At 42.1% G+C, this 23845-nt stretch overlaps 1 protein-coding gene across 9 annotated transcripts in view; it reads right to left on the bottom strand.

Moving 5' to 3' along the window:
- The window catches only part of FOXP1 (forkhead box P1), a 686938-nt gene that overhangs the window by 308171 nt on the left and 354922 nt on the right, over window positions 1-23845 (bottom strand). Inside the window, exon 1 of one of the 9 annotated variants that reach the window (XM_023727896.1) lies at window positions 19269-22125. The exons of the other annotated variants lie outside the window; for them this stretch is intronic. The gene's annotated coding sequence lies outside the window, so the exon portion shown is untranslated. Of the gene's footprint in view, window positions 1-19268; window positions 22126-23845 lie in introns of those variants that run through there. 9 annotated transcript variants of the gene reach the window in all.

Below are 23845 nucleotides of genomic sequence, written 5' to 3'. Positions count from 1 at the left end.
GCCAACAGACACATGAGGAAATGCTCGCGATCACTAGCCATTAGAGAAATGCAAATTAAAATTACAATGAGATACCATCTCACCCTGGCATTACTGGCACGAATCAAAAATACTGGAAATAACAAATGTTGGAGGGACTGCGGGGAGGTGGAAACTCTTATGCACTGCTGGTGGGAATGCAAAATGATACAACCATTTTGGAAAATGATATGGCGCTTCCTCAGAAAGCTATAAATAGAAATACCATATGATCCAGCAATCCCACTTCTAGGAATACATCCTAGAGAAATAAGAGCCATCACATGAATAGACATATGCACACCCATGTTCACTGCAGCACTGTTCACAATAGCAAAAAGATGGAAACAACCTAGATGCCCATCAACAGAGGAATGGATAAACAGACTATGGTACATACACACAATGGAGTCGTATGCAACGCTAAAGAACAATGATGAATCTGTGAAGCATCTCATAACATGGATGAAACTGGAGAACATTATGATGAGTGAAGTAAGTCAATCACAAAAGCACAAATACTGTAAGAGACCTCTACTGTAAAACCACAGGAAAAACAATCTTTGTTGGTTACGAGGGATGGGAGGAGTGGGGGGAATACTAAATAGACAATAGATAAGTGGTAACTCGGTGAAGGGTAAGACAGTACACAACACTGGGGAAAGCCAGCAAAACTTGTACAAGGAAAGGTCATGGAAGCTCCATAGACACATCTAAACTCCCTGAGGGACCAAATTGCTGGGCGGAGGTCTGTGGGGACCATGGACTCAGGGAACATCTAGCTCAACTGGCATAAGGAAAGGTCATGGAAGCTCCATAGGCACATCTAAACTCCCTGAGGGACCAAATTGCTGGGCGGAGGTCTGTGGGGACCATGGACTCAGGGAACATCTAGCTCAACTGGCATAACAGTTCATAAAGAAAATGTTCTACATTCTACCTTGGTGAGTAGCATCTGGGGTCTTAAAAGCCTGTGAGCAGCCATCAAAGATACTCCACTGGTCTCACCCCTTCGGGAACAAGGGAGAATGAAGAAAACAAGATACAAGGGAAAGACTAGTCCAAAGGACTAATTGACCACAACTACCACGGCCTCCACCAGACTGAGTCCAGTACAACTAGGTGGTCCCTGGCTACCACCAGTGACTGTTATGATTGGGATCACAACATAGGGTCCCAGAGAGAGCCAGAGAAAAATGCAGAACAAAATTCTAACTCACAAAAAAAGACCAGACTTACTGGCCTGACACAGACTGGAGAAACCCGAGAGGTATGGCCTCCGGACACCCTTTTAGTTCAGTGACGAAGTCGCTCCTGAGGTTCACCCTTCAGCCAAAGATTAGACAGCCCCATAAAACAAAACGAGGCTAATGGGGCACACTAGTCCAGGGACAAGGACTAGAAGGCAGGAGGGGACAGGAAAGCTGGCAACATGGAACCCAACGTTGAGAAGGGAGAGTGTTGACGTGTCGTGGGTTTGTTAACCATTGTCATAAAATAATATGTGTAGTAACTGTTTAATGAGAAACTATTTGTTCTGTAAACCTTCATCTAAAGTACAACAACAAAATAACCCAAAATAAAATATGTTTTCTACCAAAAAATAAAATAAAATAAAATCAGGCGTATCTCAGCATGGAGCAGTCCCTAGGTGGCACAAATGGTTAAGTGCTCAGCTACTAACCAAAAGGTTGGTGGTTTGAATCCACTCAAAGGTGTCTCAGAAGAAAAGCCTGGCAATCCATTTCCAAAACACTATGGAGTGCAGTTCTACCCTGACACACACGGGGTCACGATGGGTCAGAATCAAATTTATGGCAAGTTTTGTTTTTTTTTTAAATCTCAGCAAGGTCAGCTCTTTCCAAACGCCTGTTCTTCAGAAAGGAGCCCTAGTGGCGCAGTGGTTAACCGCTCAGCTGCTAAACAAAAGGTTGGCACTTCAAACCCACCGGCCGCTCTATAGGGGAAAAGATGTCGCAGTCTGCTTCCATAAAGATTTCAGCCTTGGAAACCCTATGGGGCAGTTCTACTCTGTCCCATAGGGTCAGTACAAGTCGGAATCGACTCAATGTGAATGCGCTTGTTTGTTTGGTTTTGGCTCTTCAGAACAACACTTCTAAGCACACTGGTTAGAGTAGGTCAAGGTGCAGAGTTTTTTTGTGTGCACACAGCACAAAGGACATACGGCTTTGATAGTGATGGTTAAGATTGTGTGTCAACTTGGCTGGGCCATGATTCTCTGTGTTTTAATGTAATCACTCCCATGATTGAATATACTGTGAGTAGCCAATCAGATGAAAGGGAGTCTCCTTGGGGGTGTGGCCCGAATCTGTATATAAGCAGATGTTCTGGCTTTTTGCTCTCTCTGGATCCTGCGGCTGCTTCCTGTCGTCTCATCTCCCGTTCTTGGGACTTGAGCTGTCAGCTTATCTGCCGAACCTGGGATTTGTCGATCTGCACAGCCTGTGACTGGGAGCCCTGCTCTCCAACCTTCCGGGCTTGGGCTTGCCAGCTTCTTGCAGCTGTGTGACTTGGGAGATGCCTCTACCCAGATCCACGGACTTGGGACGTTCTAGCCTCTACAATCATGTGAGCTGTTTCCCTGATATAATCTCTCTCTCTATATATATATTTATACACTTTACTTGTTTTGCTTCTCTAGAGAACCCAGCCTAAGACAGATAGTCAGACCTGCAGTCCTGGAATATCTCCTCAGAGTGATTTCAATATGTTTAAAAACTAAAATAAGACAACAAAACCTAGTCTATGCAAAACCATGAAAGCTGGGATTTTCAATAGCTCTGGGAGGGTGTGATCATAATTCGGGTTTTGAGAACTGGGTTTTTATTGCTCTATTGTTGTTCGTCGCGAACTTTGCTGTCTAATCAGGCTGAAGTCTTCTTCTCAATCTTCTGGAATAACTGGCGGTGCAGAGAGAAACCCCCAGTATGCTCCCTCACACGTAACATTAGTTCATACACTTATATTCAGTTCTCCTGTTTCCCTCTGTTTCTTTCTTTCTTTTTTTAAATAAATATATCTGTATTTTAAAGAGCCAGGAGAGAAAAACATCACCTGTACATTGACAGAACTGATGACAATAATGACAGGTACCATGTATTGGTTGGTGACCATGGGAGAACACAGTGCTAAATGTTTCCCCTCCCTTTTTAAACCCACTCCTCAACTCTAGGGAGCAGGTACCACTCTTGTTTCCCATTTTAAAGATGAAAAAACTGAGGCCAAGATCATAGGGACAATGAGTAGAAGAGCTGAGATATTAACCTGACAGGCAGAGGCTTAACAAGTGCACGCATTTCTTATGCTTAGTACAAAGCATAAATATAGTTGTTGACAGATGGGTAATTGTGGCCAGGGGCAACTGTTTCAAACACAAAGTGGGGGGTAGACCTTGCTAGCTGCTTACCCAATCTCCATTTGCCTTCCTTCCTCACCACCAGAATCCCAGTTTTGTTTGGGCAGCAAGGTGCTCGATTAGAATATCCACACTTCCAGGCTCTCTTGTGTCAGGAAGTGGCCCTGTGACACACTCCCAGCTGATGAGATATAGGCAGATATCCTTAGGAAGAGCATTCTTTCCCGAGTAAAAAGGTGAATCAAGTAAGACAGACTTCATCTTAAAAACAGGTAAAACCTGGAGAGAAGAAACCCCTTTGTCCTCTGCTCTTTCACCTCCTTGTCTAGAAACACACCTTTGATGCCTAGAGGAGTAGGGATCATCACGCAGCCCTGGGAACAAAAGGCATATTCCTGAAGATGGCGGCCAAAAAAGTGAGAAAGAGCTCTGTCTCTGAGAACTCCCTTGGGCAGGTACACCAGTCCTGGAAGGCTAGCTTCTTTCTTGTTTTATTTTTTTAAAATGCCCCCCTCCCATTTGATTAAGCCAGGGGTCTGCAAATTACGGCTCAGCCCGCAGGCCAAACCTGCAGCCTGTTTTGGTAAATACAGTTGTACTAGAACGCAGCTACATCCTTCATTTAAGTACTGTCTAAGGCTGTTCTTGTGCTACAACAGTGGAGTTGAGCAGCTGCAACAGAGACTGTCCAGCACACAAAGGCAAAATATTTACTGTTGAGCTCTTTACAAAAAAAGTTTGCTGACCCCTGGATTAAGCTGCTGTAGTCAGGTTTCTGTTCATGCAGCCAAACTCATTCTAAATGAAACACAGTCAGTCATGAAAAAGTCCCAGTAATCAAGGAATAGAAATTCTCGATCCTCCTACTCATTCAATGTTCAATAAATATGGAGATCGAGTCCTGCTATGTGCCAGGTCCTTCATGGTGTGCTAGATGTACAGGAGTAAACAGTGTCCCTAACCCCTGAGGAATTTACAATCTTTGTAGATAGTAGCACACTAAAAGAAAAGCTTCAGAAATAATCAATTATAATTGTTAAGTGCTAGGGAAAAACACAGAATGTTATACAAACATATAATCAAGGGGCTTAACCTAATCTGAAAGTCAGAGAAATCAACTCTAAAGAGGTGATAGTTTCCTATGTACCTATCCAGTTTCTCTCCACAGAAAAGCTTCTCCTTGGAGATTCAGTTACTTTTCAAAGTTCCAGTGCAGAACTATTTAATAATAACCAGCTTGAGCACTCTTAAGGGAAACTCAGATTCTGAGAAGGCATCTGTCTAAAAAAATCTCAGTGAATTTAACACTTCCAATATGACTATGAGGTACGTCCACAGAATGCTGTAGAAAAAATAATACCATTTGAGCATCTATACCCAATGGAGAATTTAATACTCAACGTATTTTCTGCATTTGTGCCTCCAAGATTAAGCCACCCACGCTATCACCTTTATTGTCGACACCCACCAGCCTTGGAGACTTGCCCCAGAATGACTTCTAGAAAGAACACACACTGTTGTGCTCTAGGAAAGCTAAATAAAAGTAATGTTTTTTTTAAAACACATCAATTTGCTAGACCCATGCAGTATTTATGGTAAACTGCCAACAAATAAAAAATCCATAATTCCAGAATGCAGTCAAATGAGGATGAGAAACGCAAAACCCATAAAATTTTGACATAGGGAATGGAGAGTTAAGAAAGGCGTTTTAGAGAAATTAGTTCAATTCTTGAGTCCTACCAACTCTGAAAACATTGGCATTTAGGAGGGATCCAATTGGATTCTCTAATTGCTTTGGCACCTGTCCCTCATTCTTCTTCGGCTCCTTTGCTAAATACCGTATTAGAGGCAAGGAGGTTCCCAGGGTTCTTGTCATTAGCCTTCCACTCTAGATTTCCAAGCACAGAACTGTCCATTAAACAGGTATCACATTATAGTTCAGCTGGAGGTACAGAATTATGGTTTAAATTCATTAAGCAACTGCTAACAGTCTTTGATTAATCCTCTGAGCAGTAAGAACAGCTATAACATTTGAGGGCTTACTATGCCCCAGGCTCTGCTATACATGCTCTTAAATTCATTATTGCATTTAATTCTCCCAGTAACCTTTTTAAAATGGATACAGTTTTCCCTATTTTACAGATGAGAGGCTCAGAGAGGTCAAGTAGCTTGCATAAGATCCCACAGCGAGAAAGAAGCTGAGCTGGGAAGTAAACTGAGCTCATGCAATTCCAGAATCTACTCTCTCTACAACTTAGAGATTCTGAAGCTCCCATTTTAAGTTTCAGGACAAGTCTAGCTCTGCTCTGTGAGGAACTAGTTCCAACTCCAGGAACCTAGAACTGGCTGAGTAAGGACACAGAGAAAGAGGTAAAAAACCAAATTTTGCCTTCTTTTCTCTCACAGGAAATTTCTGGACTGCCTCCCTTTCCTCTAACAACAACGACAATAACAAAAACTTTGTAATAAAGTGTTAGGTGCTTCTGTTCTACTTCCTAGTTCTTTGTGTAGTGCCTGAGGTCTTAAAAGCTTGCAAGTGGCCATTCAAGGTACAACAATTGGTCTCCATTCGCCTGGAGCAATAGAGGAAAAGGGAGAGTCAGGAATGGGAGAAGGAAATGGAGTGTGTGGGCAGTTGCCTCCATGAACAACTGCCTCCTTTGCCATGAGATGAGAAGAACTGGATGATGCCTGGCTACTGTTACCGAACATTTTGATCAAAGATGCTATAGAGGAATCCTTATCAAAAGGGGGGAAATGCAGAACAGAATTCATAGACTCCAGAACTTCTGGAGCCATGGAGGCTAGATGAATCCCTGAGACAATTGCCCTGGGAAGGTCTTTAACCTTACACCTTAAACTAAGGATGTCCCCTGGAGTCTTCTTAAGGCCAAGCAATGGTTTAGCTTGGCTGGTGAGGAGTGTCTGCCTCGAGCATTGTGCTCTTATGGGATCTATCTGTGTGAGATCAAGCTGACAACAGCTACCTGGGGGGGTTGGATGGGAAGCTTGGGAGACAGTGGGTTTTATTGATGAGGGAGGAACAACTCAGCAGATAAGAATGGTTGCACAACTCAAGGAGTGTAGTCAATGTCACTGAGCTGTGCATGTGGAGGTTGTTGGATTGGTATGTGCTCCACTGTGTGTGTTCTCAACTACAACAAAAATAAGGTGAATTATAAAGGAAAACAACGGCAACTTTGACCAGAAGCAACAGTATCAGCTAAATTTACTGAGCACTTATTACGTGATAGCACTATTCTAGCCACTTGCCATGACTGACTTGGTGAGAAATCAGAGCACAGAGGAAAAGCACAGTGATATAAGAAAGAAAGGGATAATCCTACTTCTTTGTATAAAAAGAAGACCCAAGAACTGAAAATAAGAAGGGCTCTGTGTTCCAGAAATCCCTGGAGAGTAAGCCCTGAGGCAAATCGATTATCAGCCGATCAGCACCCACTGCTAATATTCACTCATGGCTTAGCTCACCATCAGTCCCTAAGAGCCTCAAAGAGACATTCCTCCTTGAGGAGACAACATCAAGATGTAAGAGAAAGACAGCTAAATATCTAGTTAACTTGACAAAGCAATCAGTCTTTATCTCTCTCAAAGGAGCACAGAACAGAAACATGGGAACACCTTAGAAAAAGAGCAGACTAAAGCTTCCTAGTCAAGCGATTCCCCAAGTCACCTGTGAGCTTGTTTGCGGTGCACCAATTTACAGTAACATGCATAAGCACATAAAAAGCTGGAACATCGCCAAAAGAACTGATAAAGTATGATGGAAACTGAGAACAAAGTGACAAATACATGAAGATAACCTCATCAGATCACGTAGGAGGAAGGGAAGGAACAACGAAGGTAGTATTTCAGGCATCAAAAGGTAGGAACACGTTTTGCACCTCAGGAAACAGATGAGGGCGTCAAAAGTTGAGCGCAAGACTCCAAAGTGCAAGAGGTGATGTAGAGCCAAGCCTCAGATGTCATCTGGACCAAGACTGAGCCACCAACTGCAGGGACAATGCCCGGGTTTGAAACTCACCAAACGGTGGTCTCCATTTTTAAAACAGGGAAGAATTAGCTAGGGGTATAAGAAAAGATGCAGAGCCAGAATAATAAGCAACAGAGTAGGAAAGGAAGAAAGTAGTGTGCAAGGTGCCTGGAAATACAAAAATTGGCGTGAGAAGCACATGTGCTCGGAGCCTATGGGAAGGCAAAAAAGTCACTGGCCCAGCTCACACCCACAGAGGGATGCACATTTGGACTTCTGGTGCTCTCCAAAAAGTAAACTCCACTGCGTCACAGAAATACAATGACATGACTGAATTTAATCCTTCATAGGAGAACTTTAAACTTTAGATCCATTATTGAACCACACCATCTATATTAAAAAAACAAACAAACAGTATTTTAGATAAATTGTGTGAGTCTCACTATCACACTGCATTATACGGTGCGTCTGTGTGTCGAGAGGGAGAGAGAGCATAAACACTAATTTAATGTAAACATTGAGAATACGCCACAGATTTTGTAAACATGTTCTGGATTTGCTTTATCTGTTAGTATACCCTGAGCCTTGATGTAACAGAAGTGGTACAGATCTCTCCTGGTTTCTGAGTGGCGCTCCTTTCAAAAATCTGTGTGTGTTAATGGGGGAGGAACAACTCCAAATAGGAGGGCGAGAATAGTTGCACAACTCAAAGTATGTAATCAATGCCACTGAATTGTACTGGTAGGAACTGCTGAATTGGTGTATGTTCTGCTGCGTATATTCTCAACAACAAAATAAATATTTTTTAAAATTTGAATGTGTACACCAATGTTCAGTGCAGCACTGTTCACAATAGCTAAAAGGTGGAAACAACCTAAACATCCACAAGAGATGAATGGATAAACAAAATGGGGTACATACACACAATGGAATATTATTCAGCTGTATGGAGAAACGAAGTTCTGATACGTGCTATGACATGGATGAAGCCTGAAAACATCAGGCTAAGCGAATAAATCAGTCACGAAAGACAAATATTGTATGATCCCACTTATATGGAGGCAAGTGTATAGAAACCCAAGTTTATTAGCAGTTACCGGGGGTGAAAAGGGAGAGTCATTGCTTAGGGGGCACTAAGTTTCTGTTAATGATGGTGGAATAATTTGGAAAACGACAGTGGAGATGGTTGTACAACATGATGAATGTAATCAAAGTCACCGAATTACACATGTCGAAATTGCTGGATTGGCAAATGTTTTGTTATAGATATTTTACCACCAAAAAAAGTACTTGAAAAAGGGACTTAATATTAGAAAAAGTGTAAAGGAGTGTACAGTAAGTCCAGATGGAAGAGAATCTAGAAGGAAAACTAAGTGAAAAAGACCAAGTGGCGAGATGCTCTTGAAATGTCCAAATCCAGGCCACAGAAAGACACCAGAGCCACGCCCACGAAGGCTGCAGGTTGACTGAGTGCAGACCTGGAACTGCAAATGGAAATGTCAAACAGGTAGAAATCATTTTGCTGATGTCAAGGACAGAAAACAACGACTATTGTATAAGTACAAGGTCGTGGAGCTAAAAGCAAGAATGCAGATACAGTCTGCAAGAGAGACAATAGGTAAGGAAGAGGGGGTGGCTACAATTACATAAGATAAAAGAAGTTGAACCAGGCAAATATGATTACTTCCAGTAGCCAGGGGTAAGAGATTGCTTAAAAATGTCTGCGTTTTAATGATTTGAAAATTGTTTCAGTTTCTAAATTGCTGTCAGCTGGATGAAGGAGGTAGAAAATTTAAAAGTCAGATACAGCCATGTCACAAGGACTTCAGACTAAATATTCTGAGGTGCTGGAGAGTTGACAATTGCTATTTCAGAGATTGCAAGGGGCAGGAAAACCCCAGAAGACCAGGAAAGGAGGGTAACAGAGAACCCCTCAAAAGCAATGAGCTTAGCAATTAAAACTGATCTTCCTCCCTTCAATAACTGGGGAGATACTGGGAGGTGACAATCGTTTTACCATCACTTTGAGAAGAACAAGTTACCAGGCCATAATCAACATGGTTTTATGGAGGCATGTCGTGCCTGCCGTTCCAACCCCGTGACAAGCCAGGTAGATAAAGGGGAAATAAGAGATGTAATCTTATGGACTTCTGATAGTCTCCTGATTCTGTCCCTTGTGACATTCTCATCAGTGGACTAGGAAGATGCGAGGAGGCACGCCACACCCAACGGGCAGTTATCACTGTAAGCTGTCAACCGGAGGATGCCTAACAAGTGATATTTCACAGGTGTCCACCAGTATTATTTAATATCTCTATCAATGGGAACTGAGAGACTTCCTGTGCCCAACAAACCAGCCTGCAATCAAATCCCAGGGTCTCTCTATCTCCGTCCTATATCACCGCTTCTCTTATTACCCAAGATGTAGCCCAGGGTTCCATCTCTGCAGAGGGAAGACAAAAATCTGGGATGGTAACTTGAACACAGAGAGATGGTAACTCATTCGGCAGCAGCACTATCCAGACAGATCCCTCCTGGGCACACAGTCACTCAGAGTGGTTTTCTGCTTTCCATTTAATGGCACATGACAGTGCACACAAAACCTCTAGGAAGAGGGCACAGAACACTCCCAGGAAGCCTCCAACTCAGAGCTTCAGGGATGCTAAGAAACTCTCATCCAAGAATCAGCCCACAGTCTACAACTGCAAAGATCATCTTCAAAAAATTAGCTTTTGGCGCTCCAATTCTGAAAGTCATCTTGTGGCCTGCAATTACAGAAAGAGAAACTGACCGCAATCCAAAATTTCCAGGAAACAAATAAATAATCCCCCAAAGGCCCCAAGAAAGTAAACAACGAGATCACGTCATTAGGGAGGAGGAAAAAAAAAATGTATCATAAAACTAAACTTAAGCATATTCATCTAGAGGTGAATTAAAAAAATAAAATGCCACGTCAGAAAGTATTTTTCAAAATGTTAAACCTGAGAATACGACCATACGTAACCCAAGGAAACCAGTCCATTCTGTTTTATTACTGGACTCCCCCTACTTCTAAGTCTCACACTATAAACATTTACAAATTTCATCTCAGCATCAGGAGTAAACAACATTCATTAAAATCCCCGCCAAAGTGCAACATGTAAGTAAATCAAACCTTCGATGCTCTATTTTGCAAATTTCATGGGCCACTAGGGATAATTAAAAGGGCAATTATATAAAGTTGGTGCAGTTTTGAGAAACGAATGACATTTTCTGCTTTAAAGCACTTGATAATTTGATATTTTGCTATTAGGGCCATCATGTGTACTTTTATAGACAGGCAGCCAAATAAACAATAAATGTTCCTTAACAGCCTCTAATGATTGTTTTTGCCCATTGATATCACTCACCATCCCAATTTATAAATCATATGCTATGAGATTAAGGTAAACATAATGAAAAAGTATTACAAGTCATTAAGCAAGAGGAGGGAAAAAAAATAAGGCTAAAAGCGTTGATTCTTCTGAGCTTTTTGTAAAAACACCTAGAAAGTCTGGGCTTCTGAGGGCTGGTGTAGGGCTCAGCTTGTCAGTCTGTTTAACCACTGCTCTGAAGCTAGCAAAGTACATTACAGCTCATGAAAAATACAGCGAAGAAACTGCTAGTGGCAGAAGCATTTAACTTCCTTGTTAGCAGCCTCCCCCAAGTGGCACTTTTTCACGAGCAAGTTGTTTATTATGTTCGGTGCCAGGCAAAACTGATTAAATGGGGCTCTTAAGAATCAAAGCGTTATAAATTCATGGAAATATAGCAAGCAATAAATTCCATGGAATTAAAAGCTTACTAGAGCTATTAGCATTTCAGGGTGTTTGAATTGTTAATACTGATGTGCAAAAATGATGTGTCTCTAAGACAAGGCCGATCAAGGCAATACATGTGAGCATCTGTAAAAAAATTTTTATCAAAGTGTCACTGGGACCTGGCAGTTATTACAGACCCAGGACTGGAAGAGGGGAGTCATTGCCTCCAAAATTTTCATTTGCCCTGAAAAGTCAATCTCACCACTGAAGAGACAAGACACCAAATAAAGGTTCGCAGGCAGGAGGAAAACAAGCATAAAAATATTAGGCAAGGGATTTACGCTTTGAATGAATGGAAGTTCCATCTTAACAACCAAGAGAGATGAAAGTTCTATCCCATAACCCTGTTAGTAGGGATGGGTCCCCATGTGTTGTAACTAGGCTGATCTTGGTTTTCTTACTGGGCAGAGAAGCCCAGATCTGGCCCAAGCAAGTTATCAAGTGGGGGGTGAGGGAGCTGGTGACATGGCTGAAAATTCTCCCTGGATTGTCAAGTTTCATCTTTGACTCTTTCTGGGGTTTTATAAAGTGTTATTCTAAAGTGACAAGGGGTGAAAAAATCAATTATTATGCCATTAGGCAAGTGATATCCTCCCAAGTGCAAGATAAGAAGTAGTAATTTCACCGCACCCATCTATTTAAAGAACACTCCATTCCAGGAGAAATGCATCTGAGGATCTCTGCTAGGCAAATACAAACGTAGAAGAGAGGGAGAGAGAAGAAATTAAGGAGTGTATCTTAAAGACTTGAATTAAAAAAAAAAAAATGTGTAGGGGTCATTTCACTTTTGGTAAAAGAAACAATCACTGCCCACAAATACAGTATGATCACTCGAAAACACAAGTTAAGAAAAAAACATACTCTAGATTTGGAATTATGAAAATTCAGGGAGAAAAAGCAATTCAAAGATGTCAATATCTAGACAGATAACAAAAACACCTACTCATTCATCCCAGAGTTGGCCAAAGGGTACTATTTTTTTCATGTATCAAGAAAGCTTAATTCCTTTGATAAAATAACCACATGCGTAATAGAATCTACTGATGGATCACTGGTACATATGATTATCTCTGGGGCTATATTCCACATGTGGATATAACATTTGTACTCACTGAAGCTGTCTGCTGCTTCCCCACAGAGAGACAGAGCCTGCTCATGTACCAAAAAATAGAAAGGAGACAAAGAAGAAAAACCTTACAGAGAAATACTCTTATCCATTAACGTGCTTTCACCGGGCTTAAGTCCAAAGCCACACACTGTTATAGCGGCACCATTGTACAGGGTGTTTGAATTGTTAAAACTGCTGTGCAAAACGGTTCTATCTCTAAGACCAGACCTACTATGTGTACAATGTTGGCAGAGGGGATAAATAAATACAAGACATTGTTCTTGTACTCAAGAAAGCTTTGAATCTCACTGGGGAAATAATTATAAAGCACCTATTGTAAATTCTAAATCAGGAATCAAAAGAGTCTTAAAAGACAGCCTCTCTACCCATTGGGATTTTAGAGTTAACTTTAAGATAAGGCATATACCCAAAAAGCAACTACTGAACAAGGCAGTATTATTACATCTATCAACATTCTATACACATAGAATAAAGAGTGTCTTCTTTTTCTTTTTTGGTGCATTAGAGCCACCAATTATAGGAGAATGAAGAGTAAAACCTTGATAAATAGAACACTGGAGAAAATTTACTTAACATTGAAAAATAATATGCATAATTTGCTCTTGGCAGAGTCCTCTGGATCATGAGTGGATCAACTGTAATGTCCTCATGAGGCTCTGTGCTGGACTGCATCAAACGGTGAACAAAACCAGTTGGTTCCTTGCTCCACAGGTCTTACAATATAATAGAGTTGGGACAAGTAGCAGAGGGTGGCCTCAGTAACACTGGAAGAGACCCAGAAGTGTCCATGCCTGTCCTGTGTCCCATACTCAGCCTCCACCACCTTTCTCTCATCTTCTCGTATAGGTCATTAGACCCTTGCCCCCCTTCAAAACTAGGAATTCCTCTCTCCATCCTTTACTCTCACTGACTGACAACCGTGTAATGCCACTGAGCTGCAGTCAAGTGTTAAGCCAAAGAAAAGACATTTATATTGTCAGCTTCTGATACCTAACTGGGATGAAGGGCTCTGTCCCTTATTAAATGGTCACCTCCATTGACCAGATCAGAAGTTCGACTTGACTTGGTTCATTTTTTGACTGGGGTTTGGAATCAGTGGAGCTCACTGAAGTCTTCTCAATGTTCCTGCTGATACCCTTTCAAGCTGAACACATTTTCCAAACTGCTAGGGAAAAGCACGGTTATATTTTATTCCTGGATATGGAGACAAGTGCACCGTGACCGTGGTCTTCCTTGGGTTTGGTAGATGCAATGCCTGGCAAGGGGAAACAGCTCCGTAACTCTCCCAGTTGCATGCCCTCACTTCACAGCAAATACAAATTAGTACTCAGAGGTCTCGTCCACGGGGGCTGATCTGCCTCCTCTTTGGTGCTCTAACCTCTCTGTGCTACAGAAAGTAGAGCTCATCATTTGATTCAGGTTTGTGTAGTGGGTGAAAAAAGGGGCCTCTTAGGCCCAAGACTGTGTTCAAGCTCAGTTTACAAGAACTGCACGCAACAAGGTGTTGGGATGGGTGGGACACGTCCAACTAGCAATCAAATCATAATTTGCTTTCCACTTGCCACTGTCCCTCCTTCACACGTCTGGCTTATGTGAAACCGTGTCACCTGACCCTTGTAATAAAAATTGACTCCAACCTCTAACACATCCCCAGGCTCTCACTTCTTTCCTCCTTACTACTTTAGCCATAAATCAAGCTGCTTTCCTCCCTCTTCCATCCCCCTTGTCTTTGTCAGGTTCAAGACTCCTATACTGTGTTTTCCAGCACAAAAGTTGGCTGATGTGTTCATACTGTACCCACCCCCTTCAGCCTTCTGTGAATGCAGCCCTAGGCTGTCTCCATTATTTCAGTAGCCGGGAACAAAGTTTCTGAGGACAAAGTCTGTCCTTGGAACACAATCCTTTTGCTAATGGGGGACTACTGCTTGATAAGAGGGCACTAATTGTGCAGCCCAGACAATGAGAAAGAAAGGAACTGGGGAAGAGAGAGAAGTAAATAACAATACAAAGCAATACATGACTAAGTACCAAATGAGTGGCAAAGAAATAAAATGCTCTAAGGCTCTGAGGACTGAATGATTACCTTGGACCAGGGTGATCCACGGGTGGTGGCTACCAGACTAGAAGAGGACAGTTCAAGGGCCCTCTGGAAGCCAGATAAACAGAACTTGATGAAAATAAAGTGTCTGCTCATGCTTGTTTCATTCTGAAAGTCTTCATGTCTGCCTGAAGAAGGACTACTTCTCACAGAAGGTTTAATTCCAGTGTCTCCCTCTCATAGACCCTCTACTAGTATTCCCACATACAGATGATTCCTCCCAAAATTCCTTTCAGTCTAATACTTCACATCAAAAAGGATTTACATATGAGCAGCCCTGCCTTCCCTATCACATGGTGAGCTCCCTGGTCTATTCCTTTTAACTGAATTTCAAATAGGAAACAGAAGATGGAGCTCGGTCAACATCCACACTGAAGGTCTGCCGCCCGAATGGACTGAGATTGAAAAAGGTCCCTGGGGAAGCAAGTGACCCAAGGCAAGCCCTTCAGAGCAAATGCTCTGGGGCCTGGAAAAGAAGGTGATCTTCTCTGCTGCCCTTGGAGCTTCGAGATGGTGAGAACAGAGACGCTGCACTACTTGCCACCAGGAAGGGAGTTCCGTTAGAAATGGGGACAACACAGAAGAAAGAAGAGGGGAGAAATGCAGAGATGGGGCATTAGGGCTTAAATCGAGGCCAGCCAGACCTACACAGGACCTATTCAGTTATGTAATCAGAGACAGTCTCCTGTGCTTACGTCACTTTGGGCTGAGTCTTCTATGACATGCAATGGATACACTGATAGTGGAAGACAAGAAAATAAATTCGCATTACGTAGGAGACGAGTCGGAAGTAAAGATCTGGTAGATCTGAGCTGAATCAACTGTTTCTTGTCACTGAGTTCTGAAATCAGTCATCAATCCCACCTGATTTTCACATTTACTAAAAGCAAAGAAAGGATTAAAAGCGAGATCATCAAAATCCAGTTTGATGTCTTTTAACTGGCCTTGCTACCCTTTAGGTAATAACACCACTTTCTCTTTGACATTTTAGAACTAATATGTTCAAATGAGTATTAGTTTCATATATGTATGTGTATATATATACATACACACACACATATATATATACACACACATACATATACATACACACACACGAAATCAAACAGCACAAAGAGAGTAAATGGTGAAAAAAGTTTCCACTCCCCCAAACCACCAGCCTGCCTTCCCGAAGACAACCACTGTCAGGAAGTTTCCCATTTGTCTTTTCCAAAAAACTGTGCACACGTACAATAACTCCCTGGGTGGTGCAAACAGTTAATGTGTTGGTCTGCATATGGGAAGGATGGAGGTTCGAGACCAACCTAGGCGTCTTAGAAGAAAGCCCTGGTGATCTACTTTCAAAACATAAGCCACTGAAAACCCTGATGCTCACGGGGTCACCATGAGTTGGAGTCGACTTGATGGCAATAGGCCTGGAAAATTATATGTGTGTATGTAGGTGTATTTCTTTTATCCCCCTCTACCCAAACAGTCATATATTTTATCCATTCGGTCATTTAACAATATATACTGGAGATATTTCCACATCAGCACATACGTGTCTATGAACTTTTATAACAGCTGCACAGCACACCTCCAGGATGGATGGTAATTTAGTCATTCCTTCGTGACAGACATTTAGGGAATTTCTTTGCTTTTGCTCCCACAAACAAGGCTGGAAGTTCTATTCCTGTATGTAGGCTTTTATCAACTAGGTGAGTATAAATCCCTAGAAGCAACAGTCAATTTTTACTACTGCATTAGTGAACAGAGGCAGCAACCCTGCCAATTAAAAGGATACCTCTACTTCCTTCTTTGGTACCCTAAACCTGGGTTTCACATTCACTGGCATCTTTCTGATAGGATCAGATGATCGGAAGTCCTCAGTGGACATTGAAAACAAAACAAAGAGAGGTATAATTCTAGAATACCAGCTGATATCCAGTACAGCAGAACCTAAGTGACCTGGTACAATATCCACCTCTCTCCCTTTTCTTTTTTTTTTTGAATACATTTTACAGATCAGTAGAAAATCATTTGAAACCATACCTGATAGAATGACTGCAGCTTCTGGGTATGTCCCAGTGTGTACGAATTCCACCTGGCAGAGTAATCACATGCCCCGTATCCCTGGAGGTGGGAAGAATATTTCCCATCCTCTCCTGCTTATCCTTTCCTCATTTTCCCCTGTCCTTTCCCACCTCTAATATATATCCTGGAGCATTCTTTCTGCCTGTTTTCCTCCAGTCTAATTATTCTTTAATTTTAAATAATATAATAACTTAGACATTTTCATTTATAGTTAAATCTCACTAATTTGCACAAATGATGGGTAGATGTGGCACAAATTAACAAGCTTGAGAAATCAGCAAACACAAAAAAGCAAACGGTTTTAAAAAAAATTCAAATCGCTACATTACCAAATACACATTTATTCTTCTAAGCAAATTCCACAGATGCTTTCGAATACTCTCTCTTTTCTAAGGCACAGTGTTACTTTCTAGCCATGGTATTCTCTGAACAAAATGTCAAGATGCATGGTAAGATTTAAGTCTTCCTGAGTAACTATAAATTTCAGAAGGTAGCCTCTGAGCTCAGTTTTGCTACTATAATATAGGAATGTCTGGGCTCTCTGGTTACACAGGAGAAACATGAAAGAGGGTTCATCCTGAAAAATCTGAGATGTGTCCAGCCCAATCTCATTATCTTCCTACTCTACAGCAGGGCTATCTCAACATTCCACTAGACTCAGTCAATGGAACTTCCCTCCATGGATGGTCACATCAGAAATCCAGGTATCATCTTTAATAGCTCCCTCTCTCACACATCCCTTACTCAATCCATCCATGATTGCTGTCTAATTTTAACTCCTAAATATTTCTTAAATCCTCCTCCTTGCTTGCCTGTCCACCATCAACATCATAGTTCAAACTGCAGCCATCTCTAGCTTGCTCTATAACAGCCTTTTGCCATGCTCCTCCGTCCTACTGGAATATCTCTACTTCCTCCTCGCACACTTTGCACTAGTTGTTCCTTCTGCATGGAATGCACTTGCATGTCTGGCTTCCTTCTTTTCATTTCAACTGAAATGTCACTTACAGGGGCACTTTCCTCGCCAATCCAACAGTCAAAAGTGGCCTCTCACCTCCTACGTCACTCACTCTCTGTTGTTGTTAGGTGTCATCAAGTCAATTTAGACTCCTAGTGACCCCATGTGACAGAACAGAACTACCCCATAGGGTTTTTTAGACTGTGATCTTTAGAGGAGCAGATTGCCAGATCTTTCTCCCACGGAACAGCTAGGTGGGTTCAAACCGCCAACCTTTCAATTAGCAGTCCAGCGCTTAACCACTGTGCTACTAGGGCCCCTAGTCACTCTCCACTATAGCACTATTTTAGTTCACTGCCTAGCAAATTATACCTGACAGTGTTCTAGTTTATTTGCTTATTATCTTCGTCTGTAAGCTCCTGAGTGAGAATTTATTCTGTCCTGTAGAGGGGTCTATTCTCAGTGCCTCCAATTGTGTCTGGTACATAGCAAGTCCCAAAGCTGGTTGCCAGTAATGCCTCCCACTCTTGCATGACGTGCTGTTCCTCCCATCAAGAGGTGGCATCTATGCCCCCTCCCCTTGAATAAGGGCTGGCCATGACACTTGCTTTGACAAATGCAAAGCAGTGGGCATGAGGGCTATTAGAGTTCTGGGACTAGGCCTTAAGAGGCCTGACAGCTTCTTCTTTCACCCTCAGTCTATCATGATGGAGATGCTGATGGAGAACCAAGGTGCCCCAGTCAATGCCTAGCACCAACTGCCAAATGTATAAATGAAGCCATTTTGGATGTTCCAGCCACAGCTAAGCTCCAGTTGAAAGCAACACCACGTAGAGCAGAGAAAACTCGTCACCTGCTAAGCCCTGCTCAAACAGCAGAACCATGGGTCAGTGGTGGTTGTTTTAAGCTCATAAGTTTCAGGGTCATTTGTTAGCAACAATAAAGAAGTGAAACAGAGATGCTCTGTTGAGAGGTGTTGAGAATGAATGATTGGCCTCCTTACCAATTTTTCTGTACCCATTGCCCCCTGACACCAGCATTCTTAACACTTCACAGAGTAACTACTTAAAATGCAAATCTCTTCATATGCTCCTCACCCCAACCACACTCCATGCATCCCCCCCACCAAAAAAAAAACTCTGTTGGAGGTGTAGACCCAAATCCACATGCATTCTGGCCTCAACCTGTATCCTTGGTCTCATCATGCGCTACACTCACCCTGGCAAGTTCCAGCATGGCCTGCTTTTACTTCCTTCAATATATGATGGTCCACTCCAACACAGGACAAGTGCTGCTCTTTTTCTTTAGTTCCTGTTTAACCTCCACCCTTCTCTTTTTCTCCAGATCTCATTTTAATAATCATTTTCCCCTGAAAGCCTCTGGGTAAATCCCCCAACTGTAAGCTCTTAAAGTACCATGTACCCTCATTACTTAGCCCTCATTGAAACCCCCCAAAAAAACCCAGTGTCATTGAGTCGATTCCAACTCATAGCAACCCTATAGGACAGAGTATAACTGCATCACAGGGTTTCTAAGAAGCGGCCAGTGAATTCTAACTGCTGACATTTTTGGTTAGCAGCTGAGCTTTTAACCACTGTACCACTAGGGCTTCTTAGCCCTCATTAGATCAATCTTTATCAGCCCCCCCTTAGTATGAGAGCTCCATGAGACCTAGGTTATGTTATCTTCTGCTCACTACTGTAAATTCAGCAACAGACGCAGTTGCTGGCACATAGGAGAAGCTCAAATACTTGTTGAACAGTGAATACAAGAATAATGTGGTTACCTGAATTCCCTAGGTCAAATCCTGGCCACACCACATGCTCACGATGTGGCCACGCTGGATATGCTGAATGAATGGACATGCTGAATAAATGGCTGACCTCCTTTCTGTACTTGTGTCTTCCTTTGCCTGGGGGCAATAGTAGCACCTACTTAACAACCAGGCTTTTCTGAAGTTTAAATTATAAATAAGCACACTTTGCCGAATGCTTGACAAATAACAAACATTCAATAGTTACCTATTATCATCAACATTTACTATTATTCCTATATCTCACAGTAAGAAAAGTCCTAGATAAATTGCAAAGAAATAGGAGGTTTTCTCTCCGATGTTCCCCACCTTCTCCCACTTCATGAGTACACAGGAGCCTGGTATAATGAGCAAAGATGGTTCATGGCATCTAACCGCCAAGCTTGTCTCCCAGAAAAATTACCTAGACTACCTCCATCATGGCCTGTAAAAGAGCTAATCTCAAGAAAGCAATCCTAACAAATACAATAACAATTGAATACCCAGGCCTTCCTCCTCTCTAAAAGCTCCTGGTGGCATTTGCATTTTAAATGAGGGTCTTTGTTACTCTTCACAGAAATATGAATTGGTACCACACTTCTAGAAAGCAGCTTTGGAATACATAGCAAAATTTCAAATGTGTATACATTTTGACCCAGCATTTTCAATTCTGGTAATTGTCCCTAAGTAAGGGCTTCTCAACTGGGGCAATTCTGACCCCTCCAAGGGACCTCTGGCAATGTCTGGGGACATTTTTGATTGTCACACAAGGGGATGGGGGAAAAAGGATGGATGTCACTGACATCTAGTGCATAAGGCCAGGGATGCTTCAAACATCCTGCAATGCACAGGACAGCCACCCACTTGAACAAAGAATTATTTGGCCCAAAATGTCAACAGTGCCAAGGATGAGAAACCCTGCCCCAAGGAGATAATCCCACAGGCTTGCAAAGATGACTATATGAGCTTATATATCCAACAAAGTAAGACTGGCTAAATACACATAGCTATAAAGTAATAATAATGTTACTATATATCGACTGCTACAGACAGATATTGGCAACGCATTTTTAAAGTTTAAAAAAGCGGGACAAATGTTGCAAGTTTCTATTCCTAAAAAACTGAGATGTGTCTGTCCAACAGAAATACAATGTAAGCCACAAATGTGATTTAAAATCTTCTAGTAGACACATTTTAATAAGTAAAAAGAAACAGGTGAAATTAATTTTAACAGTATATTTTGTTTAATCTAATGTATTCCAAAATATTAATCATTTCAACCAGTAATCAACATGTGAAGTTATTACTAAGATATTTTAATCTCTCTCTCTCTATTTTCTTCTCAAAATCTGGTGTGGATTTAACACTGACAACACATGTCAATTCAGACCAGCCACACTTCAAGCGCCCAAGAGCCACGTGTGGCGAGTGGCTGCCATGTTGGACAGCAGGTCTATTCAATAACAGGCAGAGAAAGATGTTTAGAAGAATGGTGTCCAAAAAGGACCAAGTTGCAATCTTGTACAGTGAATCTGCAGTAATGTTTACTTCCTCATTTTTATTTGTATTACTGTTTGTTTTTTACAATGAGCATTATCACATATAAGTGAAGAAAAATCATACTCGTTGCATTTTGAGAGAACGAAGAAATAAAATGAATATATGAACATGAATAAATGAAGGAACCCTCCTGATCACATCCCAGATCCTTGCCAGAAAAGAGATTTTGGAGATTTCAGAGAAAGGGCTTGCATGCGTGCACATAGGCACACTCAAACACACTCCTTCCAAACAATAGTGGGATCAAGGTCATTACTGCGAGGTGTACCCGGAACAGCCAACTTCCTGCTACCTCAAAACAGATTTAAGCAATGAGAAAGAAAATTCTGCATTTTCTCACAGGTAGACAAGGATTCCACTCCATGTCCTGTGGAACACTCTCATGCTCTCTTATACTTTCTTTCTGGCCGTGGACACAGTATACACCAGAGCAGTTTCTACTAGGGTTCCGCAATAGGAAGTGTTTGGGTCACCAGTGTAATGCTCTTTTAATTCAGTCTCTGTCTATAAATTCTACAATAAGATCACTTTTGAGCCAGTGAATCTTGTGAACATTATTTCAGTAACATGATCTAGGTTTTAAAAAACTCGTGAGCCACCAGAGGTCTCCATCTGAACTCAGGTGCATCTGGAGGTCAGTGGTCCAGCCTTTCGTAACTGCAGCCCTCCAATCTAAGCCACAATGTAAAGAAGAGGCTGATTCAAATTCATAAAATGAGCTAGACACTCCCCGTGGGTGACCCCATCCCTTACCCTTTGATGCCAGTAGAGAGATGAGCAGGAGATGAAGACAATTTAAAAACACAATCCCATCATTCAAAAATCAGAAGCCATGTCTTTCCACCTGGAAAAGTTTAGTTTGTTTGTTTTTGTTTTTCTATTTGGAGCCAGAGGAATGAATCAGGATACTTGTTTTGTTTTTACTTCCACTAAGATCTTCTCAATGAAAACAACATTTAAAAACTATTTTCGACTTTCGGACAACATGGAGCTATAGACAGAAGCACCAAGCCGTCCCTCCACAGTAAAGACCCAAAAAACTAAGTCAAACACAGACAAACGTCAATCTTGGAACCCCAAGCATCATATGAAGAGAGAAAATGTTTAGCCAAGCACCAAATGGAATAAGAAACTGACATAGAACAGAGAATGAGAAGAGTTATGAGCAGAAGTCCCATATTGGCTAATGCAGCATGGATTACTGTCTAGGACTCCTGCTGGAGATCGGAGAACAGGAAATACAGGAAAGCAGCTTCACGGACATCACAGCAGGAGACAGAACAGCAAGTAATCAGCAAAATACAGTTTCCAATCCCCCGCCCTTCACCCCCGCTCGGCCTCCTCTGCTTCCTGCGGTCATAGTTTCTTAGCAGGGAGGCACCGGCTTCAGCCCTGTGCCCCTTGGATTCCACCCACCCACAGAGGCCAGCTCCCTGACTGCCATTTGTTTGCTGCTAGTGGTGCTTTTTTCCACTTCTTTTGGTTTCTACCAGACCTCTCATCACCTCCCCTTCCTTTCTCTGAAATACCTGGCTCCGTGTGCCATCTTTGCTTCTCCATGAAAGGTTGTGAAACACCACTAGACTGTGGAACTGCTTCCCGGCCTGCACCGCCACACTGGTGGGTTCCCCGGGGCTTTTGTTTGTTTTGATTTGTTCTGTTTTGTTTCTCTGTTTTCTCGGCTTGGGAGCCCCTTCTAGCCAGGCTGTACTGCATGGCTTGGGAGCTACCTCCCCAGTCTGTGCAGCTGCACAGTGGGATACATGAGAAGTTTTTTCTTTTCTTTGTTTTTGTTTTCTTTCTTCTCTTCCTTCCTTTTTGTATTTTTTCATTTCTCTGTTTCTAATCTCTCTATACTTACCTTCATTTCCTGTCACTGTGTGACACCTCTACCCTTTCTAACCAGAATGCACTTTGCAGCCTAGAAGCCACTTCCCCAGTCTTAGAAGCCGCACTGGCGGGATCCCCGGTGGCTTTTCTTTTTTTTCCAGACATTTTCTTTGTTTACCTTTTTTCTTTTTTCCCCCTTTTTGTTTTTCTCCATTTCTCTGTTTCTCATCTCCCCACTCCAACAGTAAACTACCTTACCACTTTTTTCTTGTTGTTCTTTGTTTTTGGCTCCTATTTCTCTCTCCTCTCTCTACTCTTTCCCATACTCATCTTAGCTCTACACATCACAACCTACCCCCACCCCCGGCTGCCTGTACCGTGTGTTGAACATCACATCCTGGAGAAGCACAAGCGTGGCCTAGTGGAACCTGCCCTGGACTGATTCCTGGCCAGACCTGTCGGCCCTAATATGTGCCACAAACAACCCATCCCAGCCACTCCCCTTCAGCTGGACCTGCCCTGCTGTACCACAGCTGAGAGACTGGCCCTGGCCATTGGACGAGGACATGAAACGTATCCTGTCCACAGACGAGCGAACAACAAAGAACGCACAGCCTGCCGGCTCAGATATAGCCAAGTAAAACAAAAAAGCAGGATGAAACAAACAAATCTACATCAATAAACGAGAAAAATAACTACTGAATGTCCCGAAGACAGCAGACAATATCAAAACATATTCCAAAAACAGTACAGGATGGTTCCAGTAGGTGTCCAAAATAAAACACTAGATAACTTTCCAGTAGAAGAAAAGGCACTAGAACTACCTGATAGGGAATTCAAATCTCTAATATTCAGAGCAATCCAAGAGTTGAAGCAAAAAGCAGACAAAAAGAGGAAAAAATAGACAAACTGATGGAAAAGACAGACAAATTCATGGAAAATACAGACAAAAAATGGAAGGATTCAGGAAAATAATAGAAGAACATAATGTCAAAATAAATTTACAACAAGAAATCACACAAAAACAACAATTAGAAATCCAAAAGATAAACAACAAGATTTCAGAAACGGACAGTGTCACAGAAGGGCTGAGAAGCAGGTATAAAACGATGAAAGGCAGGAACAGGGACACTGAAGACAAACACTTGGCTACAACTCTGTTTGAGGAAAAATTAGAAAAA

This window comes from Trichechus manatus, unplaced genomic scaffold (assembly GCF_000243295.1).
Source record: "Trichechus manatus latirostris isolate Lorelei unplaced genomic scaffold, TriManLat1.0 scaffold00020, whole genome shotgun sequence".
In the NCBI taxonomy this organism is placed as follows: Eukaryota; Metazoa; Chordata; class Mammalia; order Sirenia; family Trichechidae; genus Trichechus; species Trichechus manatus.
The sequence above is the reverse complement of the archived record's forward strand: the minus strand, read 5'-3'. Positions and strand labels throughout refer to the sequence as shown.